Consider the following 17996-nt stretch of genomic DNA (forward strand, 5'->3'; position numbering starts at 1 on the left):
TGGGCTACAGTCTATGGGGTTGCAAAGAGTCAGACATGACTGAGTGATCTAAGCACAGCACAGCAAGAATACCATAGAGGTAGCTTATAAGTAACAGAAATCGGGACCTCCCTGGTGGTACAACGGTTAAGATTCCATGTTTCCAATGCAGAGGGTTCAGGTTTGATCCCTAGTTGGGGAACTAAGATTCCACGTGCCATGTGTCATGGCCGAAAACTAATATCAAATAAATAAATAAATAACAGAAACTTATTTTTCACAGTTCTGGAGGCTGGGAAATTCAAGATCAAGTCACCAGCAGTTTAACTTCCCATGAGGGCCTGCTATCATGCACAGCCATCTTCTAGGCATGTCCTTACATAGGAGTGGAGAATGAGGTAGCTCTCCAGAATCTGTTTTATAAAGGCACTAGTGCAATTTATGAGGGCTTTGCCCTCCTGATCTAACAGCTTCCTAAAGGTCCCACCTCCAAACATCACCACAATGGGTATTAGGATTCAACATATGAATTCTGGAAGGATAGAGTCTACTGAAGGGGGAAAACAGACTGTTTAGAAAAGGTAGCCTAGAATGGGGTATGGAGAGTAAATACGTTTTTCTAAGTCTTAAGCTATGCCAATCCTTACTATTTACAGGTGGTATTGTATCAGTTTATTACATGTCACTGAGATTATATATTTAACTAATTAAATAGTTGTCTGTTTATAGAAAGAATATCCAGCATGGACTAGGACCTCTGGACTTCAAAAAAATAAAAAATACTCTATTTGTTATTTGATTTTTGATTCAATTATGCAGTTTCTCATGGTTTTACTTTTACTTTCAAGGCTTCTTTATCTCTTAGCTTAATTTCCGGCTCTTTACCTGCAAGTGCCTCCGATGCCAGACTATTAGTTGAAAGCAAAATCCAGTTGCTAAGAGCTTGGCTTTGACTCAGAAAATCCTAAGTTCTGGCTCTACTGTTGTAACTGTGTTCACTCTGTTGCTAGGAAAATCAGGAGAAACAAAAGTGATACAAGATGCTTCCAAGGTTCTGTCTCTTACAATTCCTTTATGAAAACAAAATGCTCATCTGTTTGTTGTTACTGTTTTTTTGTTCAGTCAGCATTGTGTTCTTATGTTCAGAGAACTCTTCTTCCTTTTGAAAATGTTATTCTTGAAAGTATTACTTTAGCTTTGTTTCTGCTGTTTTATATCATGTTTATTTTGCCATTATTTTTTCCTTACTGTGCTTTTTGCTTTTTGGTATTCTGGGGATTCTAGTAGAGAAGCAAATTAACTATAAAATTGTGTTTCCAAGGATAAAAAAAATTATCAAGGATAATTCTTATTGTAATTGTTTCTTAAGAGGTTTATGGCCCTCTGTAAGCTTTTAAGATACCATGGTTATTGTGAACATCAGTTCAAAACTGTTAGGTAAGGCTTAAAAAGATGGGAAAAAGTCTATGATTGTACAGTTCTTGATCATTGCCTTCCTTTAATACAAAGTTCTTAGTTCTCTTTAGTGAAATTGGTAACTAGTACTTAAGATGCTAAAAAGTTATTCTACTATTAATTAAAATGTGTGTCCACATCAAGTAATGCTCAGACACCAGGTAGGTTTCCCAAAATTCAACACAATCCTGGAACTATTGACCCTGAGGTAGCACTGTATCCTGCTTATAAAGGGTTCCATCCAAAAAGACCACACTTCACTCCAAACTTCAACTGCAAGCCTAGATTGTTTCCTATACTTCTGACTGACTGACTATAAATCACAGATTGCCATGAATCCCTCCTTAGGTTCCCATCTTTGTGGCTCACAAATGTCATAAAATCTGTTTACTCACAAATTATTGGTTTATTATGAAAGATATCAAGGCTTCCCTGGCAGCTCAGATGGTAAAGAATCTGCCTCCAGTACAGGATACCCAGGTTTGATCCCTGGGTTGGGAAGATCTCTTAAAGAAGGGAATGGCAACCCACTCCAGTATTCTGGCCTGGAGAATTTCATGGACAGAGGAATCACAAAGAGTCAGACATAACTGAGCAACTAACATACACATAAAGGATATTAAAGAACATGTTGATTAACAGCCAGACAGAGAGAAACACAGGCTGAGATCCTGAACGAAAGAGCTTCTGTCTTCATGGAACATGAAGCCCAAGAAGATGGCACCTGGAACTATTCTGTTTCCCCAATCTAGAAGCTTCCAGAAGCCCATACATAACTCCGGAGCAGCCAGAAGGAAGAAATGTTATGGCAAAGTTATGGGGAAGAGCAATCAGTTCCCATGTTCTCTCCAGGCAAGCCGTCTCCCTGTATTTCCATTTCAAACCCAGAAGCTCTCTAAAATTTCTGCTTTTGGATTTTCTGTGGAGGCTTCATCACAAAGGCATGACTGGGTAAATCATCGGCCCCTGGCAAATAATTCAACCTCCAGCTCCTCTTCCTTCATGCAAGGAGGTCTTAGAATGAGACTTAAAGTTCCAACCTCTGATCACATGATTGGTTTCCTTGGCAACCAGTTCTCATTTAAGTGGGGTCCAAAAACCACCTCACTGACATAACAAATGACATTGTTATTGAAAGCAGCTTCTTTGTCCCTTCCTGCAGGCCCATTTCTGTTCCCTTCTAATTTTAAAGAACCTAATTATAGGAATGAGATCACTAAATAATTGAAACCAACTCCTGCTTTATGTACTACTGAATACACACCAGGCTCTGTTTAACCTGCTGATTCTTTCATAGATAAAAGAAGAGTGACAAAGTAAGCAGTCAAAAATTAACTGGCTCTCTACCCTCAACAGACCCTTAACCAATCCTGCAGGCAGATCATGCAGGCAAGGTATCATCTGAAGAAGAGTCAGTCTGCACTCAATGGAGAATGATGCATAACCCAACCTCCTGCCTTGATGAGTTACTGAGCTTCTTCATCCTGCTCCATTTTTCCTTTTAAAAACTGTCATGGCTAAGCATAATCTTCAGAGCTGTTACCTGGACATGAGCCCACCTTTTCCCCAGATCACTGAGTTTTCTGATTAAAGCACCTTTACTCTTTACCTACACTTTTCTGAGCTGGATGAAGCACAAACTGGAATTAAGATTGCCAGGAGAAATATCAATAACCTCAGATGACACCACACTTATGGCAAAAAGCGAAGAACTACAGAGCCTTTTGATGAAAGTGAAAGAGGAGAGTGAAAAAGTTGGCTCAAAACTCAACATTCAGAAAACTAAGATCATGGCATCTGGTCCCACACTTCATGGCAAATAGAAGAGGAAACAGTGGAAACAATGACAGACTATTCTGGGGGGCTCCAAAATCACTGCAGATGGTGACTGCAGCCATGAAATTAAAAGATGGTTGCTCCTTGGAAGAAAAGTTATGACCAACATAGACAGCATTTTAAAAAGCAGAGACATTACTTTGCCACCAAAGTCCATCTAGGCAAAGCTATGGTTTTTCCAGTAGTTATGTAGGGATGTGAAAGCTGGACTATAAAGAAAGCTGAGTGTCAAAGAATTGATGCTTTTGAACTGTGTGTTGGAGAAGACTCTTGAGAGTCCCTTGGACTGCAAGGACATCCAACCAGCCCATCCTAAAGGAAATCAGTCCTGAGTGTTCATTGGAAGGACAGATGTTGAAGCTGAAACTCCAATCCTTTGGCCACCTGATGCAAAGAACTGACTCATTGGAAAAGACCCTGATGCTAGGAAAGATTGAGGGCAGGAGGAGAAGGGGACAAGAGAGGAATAGATGGTTGGATGGCATCACCGACTCAATGGACATGAGTTTGAGTAAACTCCAGGAGTTGGTGATGGACAGGGAGGCCTGGCATGCTGTGGTCCATGGGTTTGAAAAGGGTCGGACATGAATGAGTGACTGAACTGAACTGACACCTGTCTCTTGAATAATTAGCTTATGAGCCGAGAACATGGAACCTAGGTTCAGTTACATTACCACTCTCTAACTTAGGAAATCTCAGATGTTTCAGGAGCTGTGAGCCAGAGGCTGTGAATGAAGACCAAATACACATGAGAAGTATATATCTGGTCATCTGAATGGTAAATATTTATTCCATATGTATCACAGATGCCAAATGATTGCTATTGCTTTGTTTTATTTAGATGAAAAATACAGTGGAGACAACATGAATTTGGGAATTAGGTGGACCTGAATTAGCACCTATAGCTACAATATACCAGTTATATTGAGGGAACTTGGGAACCATTACTTAACTTCAATTTTTCTCATTTGTAAAACAGAGTTAATATTCTGTATGCTCTAATCTTGAAGATTAATGACAATATAGCACTGCGTAGCATAGTATATACCATACAGTGCTCAGTAAAATCAATTGTCATCTTGTAATAAATAACCATTCATACCTATATTTCTCACATTTCTTGTGTGTTTCTCAAAGCCTTCAAATATTGCCTTTATATGCAAGGACACAGAACTCTGCATTAACAGGAGAATCAGTACGGCATATAGTTTTCATTGAGAGGAGTATCATGGGTTTTTCTTTTAACAGAGATTCAGGGTGATCATCTCTTAGCCAGAAAGGACTCCACTGGTTTCTCTTCTTTGAGTTTCAAGAAGACAGGTCTGTAGTACAGAAATATGTGCACCACAGGGTTGGTTTGGCAGGCGAGACATTTGCTATTTTTAAAGCATGTATGTTGCTTTCTGTTTCTAAAACACCAGAGGTTCTTCTCAATGCTGAAATTTCTCCTTTGTCAAGCTCCATAGGAAACTGATGTAGTCCATGCTCAAAAGACATTCAATAAAAAGCTATGAAGCTGCCATTGACTTCACATCTCCACTGGAGGAAAAAAAAAGTTACAGAATGTCAGGTCAGTCTTAAAAAGTTATGCTTATGCTATTACAAAGGGCTGAGAATTCAGCTTTTAAAATATCCCTCTGGGTATGGTAGCTCTGTGAGAGAATGGAAAATGCCATTGAAAAAAGGTTAGTAGTTTTTTCTTAGTTTTCTAATCCCTTTATACTTTTCCTGAAGCATAACATCATGCTGTTGTGAGATCTTCTGGCAGGGTGTGAATTTCATTTAATGGTTTCCCATCAACCATCCCAATTGCAAGGAAAAACAAGTGAAGGGGCTTCTGTTTTAAAACAAACAGACAAAAAACACAACTAGAAACACCCTCCTTTTTGCTAATCCACTTATAATAGCCTGGAAAGCTACACAAACTCTGGAAATCATTAGAGCTTTACTGTGAGAAATTTTAGTACTCATAAGTCAGATCTTATGAAAGCAGTGCGTAAAAGTTGATGAACTGTTTACTGTGGCCATATTCCTCCAATTAACAGTACTCTGTGGATGTATTAATACTTTGCAATAGTGTACAAGAAGAGCTGCTACAATATCCCCAAATGTTGTTTTAAATGAGATGGATATTTATTTCTCTGTCCTGAAAGGGTATACGGTTAGTAGGCTACAGTGGCCAAGGGGCTTGGAAGAATGCAGACAAGCAAGGACCCTCAGCCCTTCTCATTTATCCTCTGCCTTTGCCCAGGGTGTTGGATGTGTCTGTAGGGTTGAAGCTGAAAGCCTGTAGAACTGGTTCCTGCAACACAGGGTAAGGAAAAGAAATAAGAGACCAAACATGTATATATACATAAAGATTATCTTTTGGGGGGTGCAAAACTTGCCACTCCAAAATGTCTCTTTGGCATGTAGATTATTTCATATTGATAACAAACAAAACACAAAAGACCTAGAAAGTCTAACCTTCCCCCTAACTTTCTAAAAGGCTGTAAATACAGAAGCTATTATTAAGAAAGGAGTTACCACCATAGGTAACTCTAGTAGGACCCTGGTGTGTAGAAAGGCAGGAACCTAGAAAAGTCTGTTAAAAATCACTCTCTGGGTCCCACTAGGTCTGCTGCTGCTGCTGCTAAGTTGCTTCAGTCGTGTCTGACTCTGTGCGACCCCACAGACGGCAGCCCACCAGGCTCCCCTGTCCCTGGGATTCTCCAGGCAAGAACACTAGAGTGGGTTGCCATTTCCTTCTCTAGTGCATGAAACTGAAAAGTAGAAGTGAAGTCTTCAGTCGTATCTGACTTCTAGCAACCCCATAGACTGCAGCCTACCAGGCCCCTCCATCCATGGGATTTTCCAGGCAAGAGTACTTGAGTGGGTTGCCATTGCCTTCTCCTCATGTCCCAGAAAACATTTGTTTATCAAACATTTGCTTTTCCATATTCATGTGAAGTACCTTCCTCCCCTTTGAAGTCCCAAACCACTTCTCCAACATCCTATTTGTCTTTAGCTGAAGATGATATTTAATGTGATGAGGAGGTTCAGTCATTTTGAAAAGTTATTCAGATTCCCTGGATCTCTCCCATATTTACCTGTAACTAAACTTTCATTTGATTTTTATCTTGTTAATCTATCTCATATCAATTTAGTTTTAGACCAGCCAGAATAACCAGAAGGGTAGGGGAAAATGTCTTCCTCCCTGACACCTTTATCACTCTCTCCCATATCCCACTAGCTCTAACTTATTCACTTTTCCCCAGCAAGATCAAAGAGTCTAAACAGTTAAGGCTCTGGTGGACAGCCACATTCTCAGCTAAACACTGATCAGAGAATGAAGAGGGAGTGTCCTATAACTAAAATGAAAAACATGAAAATGGAAATGGGGAGATTTAAACATCTTCCCTGTGATATGGTCAGAGAATTTCTTATGGGGAATATAACTGCTATCTTAGGAATATTTAGTTGCAAAATATCAAGTTATAATACTCTGGAATGTTGAAAAAGGAAAACTTTTGGATTAGTGGGCTGACAGATAACATGGACTTGATATGCTTCTTACCACATCTCCTCTTACACACACTGCTACTTACATTAGCAGGTTTCTGCTAACATAATTAGAGAAAAATAAAGAACATATGCACAATTTCATTAGGAATTTAAACAAATGGTGCTGTTGAAGCAGATAAATTAAAAATATATCATCCAGACATCCAAAAATAAAACAGGAAAAGATTCTGATACCTTTAATATACAACATTCAACTGTAATCTTCAATAACAGTTGTCAAAAAGAAAATAAGAAAATACTAGGACAATATGCATGACTTTGCCAAGCTGTGAGAACTAGATGCTAAAATAAAGGGGAAAACAGGTGGCTTTCCCTCAAGTGCAAGGAAATTATAATTTTATCTCATCAGAGCTATGAATTCTGTCCTCAACCTTTGTGAAGAGCTCTATCTCACTGACACTGGGAGACTGCCAACATACACGACTGCAAGAAGTAGGCAATAAGCAGTGATTCTTTATTCCCTGGAATGTTTACATATCTTAGGGAAAGCACTGTGAAAAGTGCTGAAACTAAGCTTAACAGGCTAAGAGTAGAGGGGCACATGAACTATAGTGTTGAAATGACAATTTCAAACTACATCCTACTCCCTAGTTTAATTAAAAAATATAAATAGAGAGGAGAAAAGGAGATTTCAGACCAGTAAAATGCATCAAATGACTCTGAACAAAATTTACCTATTGACCCGCAAGAAATAACTTTTTATTTCTATTTTTTTTTAATTGGAGGATAATTATTTTCCAGTGTTGTGGCCGTCTCTGCTGTATAGCAACACAGAGCAATCATAATTATATATACAAACATATATATACACACACACAAACATATATATATATATATATATATAGCCTCCCTCTCCCTCCATTCCACTCCTCTAGGTTATCACAGAGTGCCAGGCTGAGCTTCCTGTGTTATATATTAGCTTCCCACTAGTTATCTGTTTTACACATGATAGTGTATATATTCCAGTGCTACCTTCTCAATTTGTCTCAGCCTCTCTTTCCCCCACTTTAGCCATAAGTCCATTCCCTACATCGGCACCTCCATTCCTTCTCTGTAAATAGGTTCAGTTCTTTAGAACACTAGGATACTAATAACTATAGCACAGATAGTACTTTCTAAATTCCAGATGTGCATGAGTACATTTGTTTTTCCCTTTCTGACTGACTTCACTCTGTAAAACAAGCTCTAGGTTCATCCACCTCACTACAACTGACTCAAATTCATTAGTTTATATGGCTGGGTAATATTCCATTCTATACATGTACCATATCTTCTTTCTTTACCCATTTATCTGTCGATGGATATCTAGGTTGCTTCCATGTCCTAGCTATTTTAAATAGCGCTGCATTGGGGTCCATGTGTCTTTTAGAATTGTGGTTTTCCCAGGGTACATGCCCACTAATAGGACTGCTGGGTCATATGGTAGATTTTACCTAGTTTGTTAAGGAATCCCCATACTGTTCTCCACAGTGGCTGCACCAACAGTACAGCTTTATATTTCAATGTAACCATCTTGCTGAAATTTGGAAGGAGGAAGTTGCTCAAACATGGATAGTAATGGCTATGCACAGTTATTACATTCTCAAAGGAAATGGCAACCCACTCCAATGTTCTTGCCTGGAGAATCCCAGAGATGGCGGAGACTGGTGGGCTGCCACCTATGGGGTCGCACAGAGTCGGACACGACTGAAGTGACTTAGCAGCAGCAGCAGCACTAATATTTTGAACTCAAAAATGAAAAGAGAGACATTAATAGGCTTATGAACAGAAACTACTAAAAAGGGGAAAATTCCTTGATAAGTTTGAAGATGTTCATATCTCTGAAAAAATTCTCTATAAATATCATTAGGGAACTAAAGAAATAAAACAGAGATGCAATGAGAGCTGGCTATCGGATGAAAAGGGGAGTGAAGGGAGAAAGGAAGTGGGAGAAGAAAAACTTGAAGTATAGAATAGGCATTAAAATGTTCTCTGGAAGCAATGAAAGTGTGAGGTTAAAAAAAAAAAGATTCTTATTTTGCAGAACACATTCAGTAATTTTATTTGGAATGCATAGGAAAGTTTAAAATGAGAAGACAATGATAAATGAATGATTAAGAAAGTAATAGAAATTCTATTTAAGAAGATTATAGAAATTCTAACAATTACAAATTTCAAAGAAATCATAAGTAATAGAAATATAGCCAGCAATCACAACTAATAACTAACATATATGAATCATTAATGCTTTACATCTGCTATCAGCTCATTTAACCTGCAGGAAACATCTATACAAGACAATCTTATTTCTATACAATATAGTGTTACATCTATTTAACAACTGATGAGAGAGGTTTGCCGGAGAAGGCAATGGCACCTCACTCCAATACTCTTGCCTGGAAAATCCTATGGATGGAGGAGCCTGGTAGGCTGCAGTCCATGGGGTCACTAAGAGTCGGACACGACTGAGCGACTTCACTTTCATTTTCACTTTCATGCATTGCAGAAGGCAATGGCAACCCACTCCAGTGTTCTTGCCTGGAGAATCCCAGGGATGGGGGAACCTGGTGGGCTGCCATCTATGGGGTCGCACAGAGTCGGACACGACTGAAGTGACTTAGCAGCAGCAGCAGCAGCAGCAGCAGCAGAGAGAGGTTTGCAGAGAATTTAAATAACCAGCCTTTGAGTTAATAAGGGACAGATGTTGCAAAGCCACATTTTCCACTTCTAGAGGTGATGTACTTTACATCCGCTTCCATGGAACTGAAGAAAACTCTGGTTCTAAAATTTGAAAGTGTTTGGTGTTTTACAGGCTAAAAAAGTTACAAAAGCACTTCCTTCTCTAGATATATCCTGAGAAAGAAAAATGTTTGAATTTGAACAAAAACAAATCCTGAAGGCATCTATTAAGGGAAAAAAAAAGTTATAGTTTAAAAATAACACTTAAACATTAAAGAAATTCAACAACTTCTTTCAGAATTCTATTTTCTGATAATGGAGCACCATGGAAATGACACTGGAATTTTGATGGAGAAAGTGTAGGATCTAATTGTATTTTACATGTAAAAACCTCAGAAAAAGTGCTCAGTTTACCACAGACTCTAGAAATACTCTTGCTTTTGTAAGAAAAATTATTTAAAGATCTAATATAACAAAAAAAAAATCAGTTAAAATAAATTATCTGAGTGGAAAAACTATAGTGACAGAGGAGGCTTAAAACAATGCAATGAGAACATGAATTAAGGAGAGTTACGTCTCCAGTTTAAAAGTCCCATTTGCAAAAATGAATGATCCTCAAGTAAAACCCAGTACAGACAAAAACAGTCAATGCCACGTAATGAACCTGCTCTGGTTTGTAAGGCCTGTCTTTGGTTCTCCCAGATTAGTATTTTCATAGTTTTCTCTTGTTCTACTGTGTTAGTTCAGCTACAGGTTCAAAGTAAAATTTCAGTAAATATGTTTCATAGATTAACAGTAATGTGTTACACTTACATATTTGAGTACAAGGCACTCAAATAATAATATGAATTCCCCTCTTCCTTTGAATGATTGTAAGGAAAACTCTGGAATACTCCTATGTATGTATGCATCATTGACTAACAACGGCTTCAAATTATCAGGATGCCTTGATTCACACGGAGTCTTTTCAATGCTGTTGATTGGTACATATTAGGGTCTCATAAAATCACTGGGTGAAATCTCTGAAAACCACCCTCCTTGAAACAATCATGTTTTATTTGGAAGTTTCAGAAGTTATAGGTATTCTCCATTAGTCTTTCCTGATCATGTTCACCATACTTTCCAGGAGATGAATGCTGTTGTTTTGAGAGGGGTGGTAGTTGGCGTAAAGAATGAAATGAATGACACATATAGTCAGTTGCCTCTCTAGGCAGAGGGTAGAGCCTAGCATACCTCTGAGACCTTAAACCAGTGTGTGCATGATAAGTTGCTTCAGTAGTGTCTGGCTCTTTGCAACCTCATGGACTATAGCCTTCAGGCTCCTCTGTCCATAGGATTCTCCAGGCAGGAAGACTGGAGTGGGTTGCCATTTCCTTCTCCAGGGGATCTTCCTGACCCAGGGATTGAACACCCATCTCTTATGTCTCCGGCATTGGCAAGCGGGTCCTTGACAACTAGCGTCACTTGAAGAACCTAAATGTTTACACAGTGTAAGGAAAAAATGTGTGTATGTAGACTGTGCTCCTTGTATTGAGCATGAGTACTATAATGGCTCCATGTCACTGATAGACACTGACAGACACCATAAGAACACTGAAATTCTCCAAGGTTCTCTAGCTGTTCTCTATTTATATATAACCTATTTCTAAGATTCTCTAGATCTCTGTTCTTCCATCCTTTACTAGAATGCAGAAGACAATCATGACTATTACGTAGCTGTGAATGGTTTGACATTGGATATGGGTGACAGGAACTCACAACAGAGAGAGCAAATGGTACAAAAAGACTGGAAAACACAATTAATTTAAATATTAAAATAATTCTATAGTTCTTTTATGCAAAATGCTATTGTATATGTGGATTTTAAACTGAAATCTTAAAGTCTTCATAGTAAACAAATTTGAGTACAATACAATTTTTACAATCTAGGCCTTTGATTCAATGTAATGTTAACATACATTAGATATAAGCAAAGTACTGGTAGAGACAGTAGGTTAAGTCCATTATTTGGGAAGGTATAACCATACATTGTTTATTTATTAGAGAGATACAGATATGTTTGCATTTGTATATTCAAAGGCAGCTGAGATAGCTATTTCCAAAATAGCATCTACTACTTCCCCAAAGGAAACACAAGAAAACAAAGCAAAGCTCCTGTAAAGAAAATCACAAAAAAATAGGGTAAAATGAATAAGCAGATTGCCAAACAATTTTTAAATATTAAACAATAAATATACATGAATTGACAATGTTGAATTTTATCTCAGCCCTGTACTCTCAGAAAATAGCAACAGTTAAGAAATTCTTGTAAACTTTATGTTCCAGGAAATGCTCTACAACAAAGAACCAATTTTCCCCACATGATTTAGATAACCTTTGTGTGAGACCCATTGTTTATTTCTGACAAGGCCAAGAACACAACCTTCAAATTCTTATTCTCTGTCTTACACATGATTAGCTGAACTATTGGTCCATCCCACCACCACCAGACTAGCCAAATAAAGGAATAAATATTTACTGGTGGACTGAGATTCCCTGATTACAAAACAACCCCAGCTATAAAATCACCCCACATTAGGTTTTCTACACCTCCCCATGGAAGTCTAAGGAAAAAAACACCCATTAGTACACGAGAATATTCAGATCTGTGGTTGTATTTCTACTGCAGGAACCAGAATTAGAAACAAAAAACCCGAGTTTTTTTTTTTTTTTAAGTCAAATTATGGCTTATTAAAATGCATGTTAATTTCTGAGAGAAGCATATTAACATTTCTCTCTGATCAGAGATTTATCGAATACACTTTTCTTGAAAAATATGGAAAGCTTCATGAATTTTTATGTCACCCTTGCGCAGGGGTCATGCTAAGCTTCTCTGTATTGTTCCAATTTTAGTATATGTGCTGCTGAAGCAAGCACAAGCTATCTGTTTTTTGTCTTTGATGATTTGGTGCCATAATTTTCACCAGGCCAAAATATCCCCTTTTCCCCTATCTCCTGTACTCAGGTTCTGAGGCCTCTGGGACACCCACACTCCATAGTTTGAGGAAGCCACAGTGAGTCCAGCCCTCACTCCTGTGTTCCAGACACTTGATGGCAACACAGTAAAGATTTAATTTCAATTCACTTTTTCGGAGCTCTTTTGGCTTGATTTGGTTGCCAGTGTTTATCCTGGCTATGTAAGAAATTCCAATTCACTTCCAAATACCCTTAAAATCCCTGAATTAAATATTTCACCACTGCAGAAACAATTCAGTAGATTACCTTTGTTTGGCAGAATTTAACTCAGGATTATGTCTCTCACCATCACTGGACTCCTCTTGTTCTTCCTTCACCTCCAGCAAACTCACACCCTTTCCTCACTTAAAACTCTCCACACGTATCTTTCCCAGCTCTTTTTCTTGCCAAATATTCCTCCTTCATCTACAGTTTGCCCTGTTTGCTTTTAGCCTCTATTACTCCTATTATTTTCTCCTGGCTCCATTAATTTTATTTTATTTTTTTATTTTTATTTTTTAAACTTAGGAATTCTTTTATTTTTTTTTTCATTTTCTTTTTTTTTAATCTTTATTTTTACTTTATTTTACTTTTCAATACTGTATTGGTTTTGCCATACATTGACATGAATCCACCACAGGTGTACATGCGTTTCCAAACATGAACCCCCCTCCCACCTCCCTCCCCATAACATCTCTCTGGGTCATCCCCATGCACCAGCTTCCCAACTGCTCACCCTAACAACTATTATTGACTTTCCCTCCTGTGATGAAAGATAAATCACCTTAGCCTTGGTCTCATTCAGATCTGCATGATATTATTAAAGATATTCTAGAATCCTGCAAGAATAGGAAAAAAATTAGTAATCCATTCAGATTAGTCTTCAGGACATATTTTTCTGGGCTCCCTGCTTTATATCTACTTGTACAGCTATTGGTGGGTCTGGGAAAAGGGTCATCAAGGAAATGAGAATAGCTCTGAAGCTCACATACAGGATAAAATCACAAAAATTTCAGTTTGTTCAATACAAACAATAATGTATTGATCAGAGATTCAAGATTGAAGACAATAAAGAGAAAAATTTGACTCCAGTTATAGGTATAGATTAGTTTGAAAGAACTATTGTGTTTCTGCTCATCGTAACTAAATCACTTCCACCACTGGCATTAGTTTTGTTAAGAGCTTACAAAACAAAATTAGAGATTTTTTTAAAGTAGATTGCTGTAATATTTCTATCTCTGAAACACACACACTAGCTCAATACCATGAGGACTTCATTGCTGAAAAACTAACTCAACACGATGTAAACTCATGGCTTTACAACTTAAACAATGTGAAGGAAACAAGCCAGGGAAGTCTGCTCCCTACAAAAACTCTATAGATAGAAAGTGAAAGTGTTAGTTGCTCAGTTGTGTACAACTCTATACGACCCATGGACTGTAGCCCACCAGGATCCTCTGTCCATAGGATTCTCCAGGCGAGAATACCGGGGTGGGTTGCCATTGCCTCCTCCAGGGGATCTTTCCAACCCAGGGATCAAACCCAAGTCTCCTACATTACAAGCAGATTCTTTACCATCTGAGCCACTAGGGAAGCGCTATAGGTAGGGACAATTGCAAATGTTATAAAAGACGGGAAAAAATGTCATATGTCTTGGACTCAGAGTACAAAAGGGAACAAGATTCCAAAAATCCACTTCCCCAATGATTTTTCTTTGAGCTACTAAATGTCTTGTTTACACAAATAAATATCAATGGGCAAGGGACAATAATCATCCCCATAAATGTATACACCTCTGTCTTTACAGTGGACACCAGAGAAACACATTTCTCTTACTCTCCTACCACCTTCCCTTGGAGTAAGTAAACCATAACTGTGATGGAATTTGACAGTCCCATCTACCTTGTGACTTGACTTTAAATATCCTTTTATCTCACTAGGACATCTCACTACTCTGCAGAGCCTGCTGTTTAACGCCACTGCTTTTAACCTTTTGGAAAAAATATGTACATTCCAATTAGATTCTCTGTATTTTTCACTTTCACAATATTTCTAACTCTACAGGTACATAACTTGTCCTTTTAATGTATCTCACTATTAGACAATTTTTGCTCCTGGTAATGCTCCCTCCTCCCCCTCAAGCCTTTAATGGACATAAATGAAACCAATGGCAGCTGCACGGACACCTATCAAAAAAGAAACCTGAATCACTAATCTATTGGCGGTAGAAGTGAGCAGGGGATGTTATACCCAAGGAATTAGCAACCGCTCTCCAAAGCTAAAGGAAATACTTTGGTGGCAAATGAACTAAGATAACCAATTAGTAAGAAAGCCATTCTTCAATCACAAGCATATATCCCTTTATTCTTTTACAGTCAAAATTTAAGGAATTGAAGATGCAATAATTATAGCACTTGAAGCTAACAAACATAATTGGAAACGGGCTGGGTTGTTTTTTTTTTTTTTCTATGCGGATAATCTTTGTAGATTTGGCCTATACATCTCCCTGAACTCTCTTTGCTCTCTCATTTAAAATATAGTCTATATTCTACTTAATATTATACATCATGGTACAGAAATTCTTGAAGGTCTCCTTCACAAATGTCACTGGAGATGCTTTAGCTAAACATTTTAGCTGTCATTTTGAGAGTAATTTCAATTTGCTTTACCTGTAGAAAGTCTATAGGGTCACTGAGTCAGACATGACTGAACTGACTGAGTATATACACACACAGCTGTAAAACACAGCATCTGGTAAAAATATAAAGAGGAGGCAAGAACAAGAGTCAGCTTTTTCACATGAATCAGTGAATTTAAAATTTAAGTTATGAACTATTGTATCTACAGTTATACATATGTGTATATATGTTATGTAAGTATAATACTATCTTACTGACAATGATATGATCAAATCAGATTATAAAATTATTTAAAGATCTATTCTGATTGGTTTAGAAATAAATAAGCATTTATATAAATTGAGTATACTTAAAATTTTAGAAATTAAGGAAATTAAATTAATATTTCTAATGTGTACAAAATGTATTTTATAATAGCTTTATATTATATACTATATGATTAAAATTTATTTCATGTTATTAAATATTATTATATTACTATTACTAAAATACTAGTTTATATAAATTACTATTTATTGCATAGAACAGTTTTATATTCTTTTAGGATGTGTTTTATTAAATATTATTTATTTTTTATTATAGAAATCAACAAAACATTCTAAGAATTCAAGTAAACATAATTTTAGGTATGTCTTTGGCAAATAAGACTTATTTAGCATTTTTTTTTCATAAGAATGTCTTCTCAATTATCAGTGTTATGTACAATATGAACATACATTTTTATTCTACCTTAGCATATTCTCTCAAGAAAAGCAGGTACATTTGTACATGTTTACTAATCAAATAGGCTAGGATTACACATACTAGATGTTTACAATGATAAAGAAATAAAAATTTGCATTTAATCAAATTGAATCATTACTCTGAAAAATGTTAATAGTAACTATGTTTTATAGTATGGGCTTCCCTGGTGGCTCAGACAGTAAACTCTGCCTGCAATGCAGGCAACCTGGGTTTGATCCTTGGGTTGGGAAGATCTCCTGAAGTAGGAAATGGCAACCCACTCCAGTATTCTTGCCTGAAGAATTCCACACAGTGGAGTCTGGTGGGCTACGTCCATGGGGTCACAAAGAGTCAGACATGATTGAGTAACTAACACTTATGTTTTATAGTATGATACCTGGAAGACATTTTTCAAGATCACTGGGTAACTTAAAGCCTTAGACTTATGCTATATTAAGTTAATTAATGAAACCTGAAAGTTGCTCAGTCATGTCTGAATCTTGGCGATCTCATGGACTCTACAGTACATGGAATTCTCCAGGCCCAAATACTGGAGTGGGTAGCCATTCCCTTCTCCAGGGGATCTTCCCAACCCAGGGATCGAATCCAAGTCTTCACATTGCAAGCGGATTCTTTACCAACTGAGACAGAAGGGAAGCCCAAGAATACTGGAGTGAGTTGCCATTTCCTGCTCCAGGGGATCTTCTTGACTCAGCTATCAAACCTAAGTCTGCTGCAATGGCAGGAGGATTCTTTACCACTGAGTTACCTGGGAAGCCAGTAAGATAGAATACCGAAGTGTAATTTTAAGTTTATATACATTTTTATCAATTTTTACAGTACAGAGCAGCTATGAATATTGTATCTGAAATAAGTATTCAGTTCAGTTCCGTCGCTCAGTCGTGTCCAACTCTTTGCAATCCCATGGACAGCAACATGCCAGGGTTCCCTGCCCATCACCAACTCCCAGAGCCTACTCAAACTCATGTCCATTGTGACAGCGATCCCATCAAATCATCTCATCCTCTGTCCTCACCTTCTCCTCCTGCCTTTAATCTTTCCCAGCATCAGGGTCTTTTCCAATGAGTCGGTTCTTCACATCAGGTGGCCAAAGTATTGGAGTGTCAGCTTCAGCATCAGTCCTTCCAATGAATATTCAGGACAGATTTCCTTTAGGATGGACCGGTTCGATCTCCTTGCAGTCCAAGGAACTCTCAAGGGATTCTCCAACAGCATAGTTCAAAAGTTTTTCAGTGCTCAGTTTTCTTTATAGTCCAAATCTCAGATCCATACTTGACTACTGGGAAAATCATAGCTTTGACTAGATGGACCTTTGTTGGTAAACTAATATCTCTGCTTTTCAATATATATCTAGGTTTGTCATAGCTTTTCTTCCAAGGAGCGAGTGTCTTAATTTCTTGGCTGCAGTCACCGTCTGCATGGAAATTGGAGAAAAAATAAAAAAAAATAAAGTCTCTCAGTTTCCATTATTTCATGTATTTGCCATGAAGTGATGGGACTGGATGCCATGATCTTAGTTTTCTGAATGTTGAGTTTTAAGCCAACATTTTCACTCTTCTTTTTCACTTTCATAAGAGGCTCTTTAGTTCTTCTTCCAGCGGATCCAGTGGATGTTGGCAATTTGATCTCTCCTCTGCCTTTTCTAAATCCAGCTTGAACATCTGGAAGTTCACAGTTCATGTACTGTGATAGCCTGGCTTGGAGAATTTTGAGTATTACTTTCCTAGCATCTGAGATGAGTGCAATTGTATGGTAGTATATACCCGTGAAAATTGTGAGATGTATATTCAAGTGTTCTCCTCAGTTCAGTTCAGTCGCTCAGTCGTGTCCGACACTGTGACACCATGAACAGCAGCATGCCAGACCTCTCTGTCCATCACCAACTCCAGGAGTCCACCTAAACCCATATCCATTGAGTCAGTGATGACTGATCTCCTTTAGGATGGACTGGTTGGATCTCCTTCCAGTCCAAAGGACTCTCAAGAGTCTTCTCCGACACCACAGTTCAAAAGCATCAATGCTTCGGTGCTTAGCTTTCTTCACAGTCCAACTCTCACATCCATACATGACCACTGGAAAAACCATGCCTTGATACACAGACCTTTGAGTTCTCCTAGTCAGTTACAA

General features: G+C 37.9%; 1 non-coding gene and 1 pseudogene across 1 annotated transcript; one reads left to right on the top strand and one right to left on the bottom strand.

The window, feature by feature from the left end:
• The window catches only part of LOC138432371 (lys-63-specific deubiquitinase BRCC36 pseudogene), a 47543-nt pseudogene that overhangs the window by 13134 nt on the left and 16413 nt on the right, over positions 1 to 17996 (top strand).
• Positions 12302 to 12408, bottom strand: LOC138434796 (U6 spliceosomal RNA). Its single transcript, XR_011254877.1, has one exon. It is a non-coding gene; the product is annotated as a U6 spliceosomal RNA (small nuclear RNA).

This window comes from Ovis canadensis, chromosome 2, assembly GCF_042477335.2.
Source record: "Ovis canadensis isolate MfBH-ARS-UI-01 breed Bighorn chromosome 2, ARS-UI_OviCan_v2, whole genome shotgun sequence".
NCBI classification, from domain to species: Eukaryota; Metazoa; Chordata; class Mammalia; order Artiodactyla; family Bovidae; genus Ovis; species Ovis canadensis.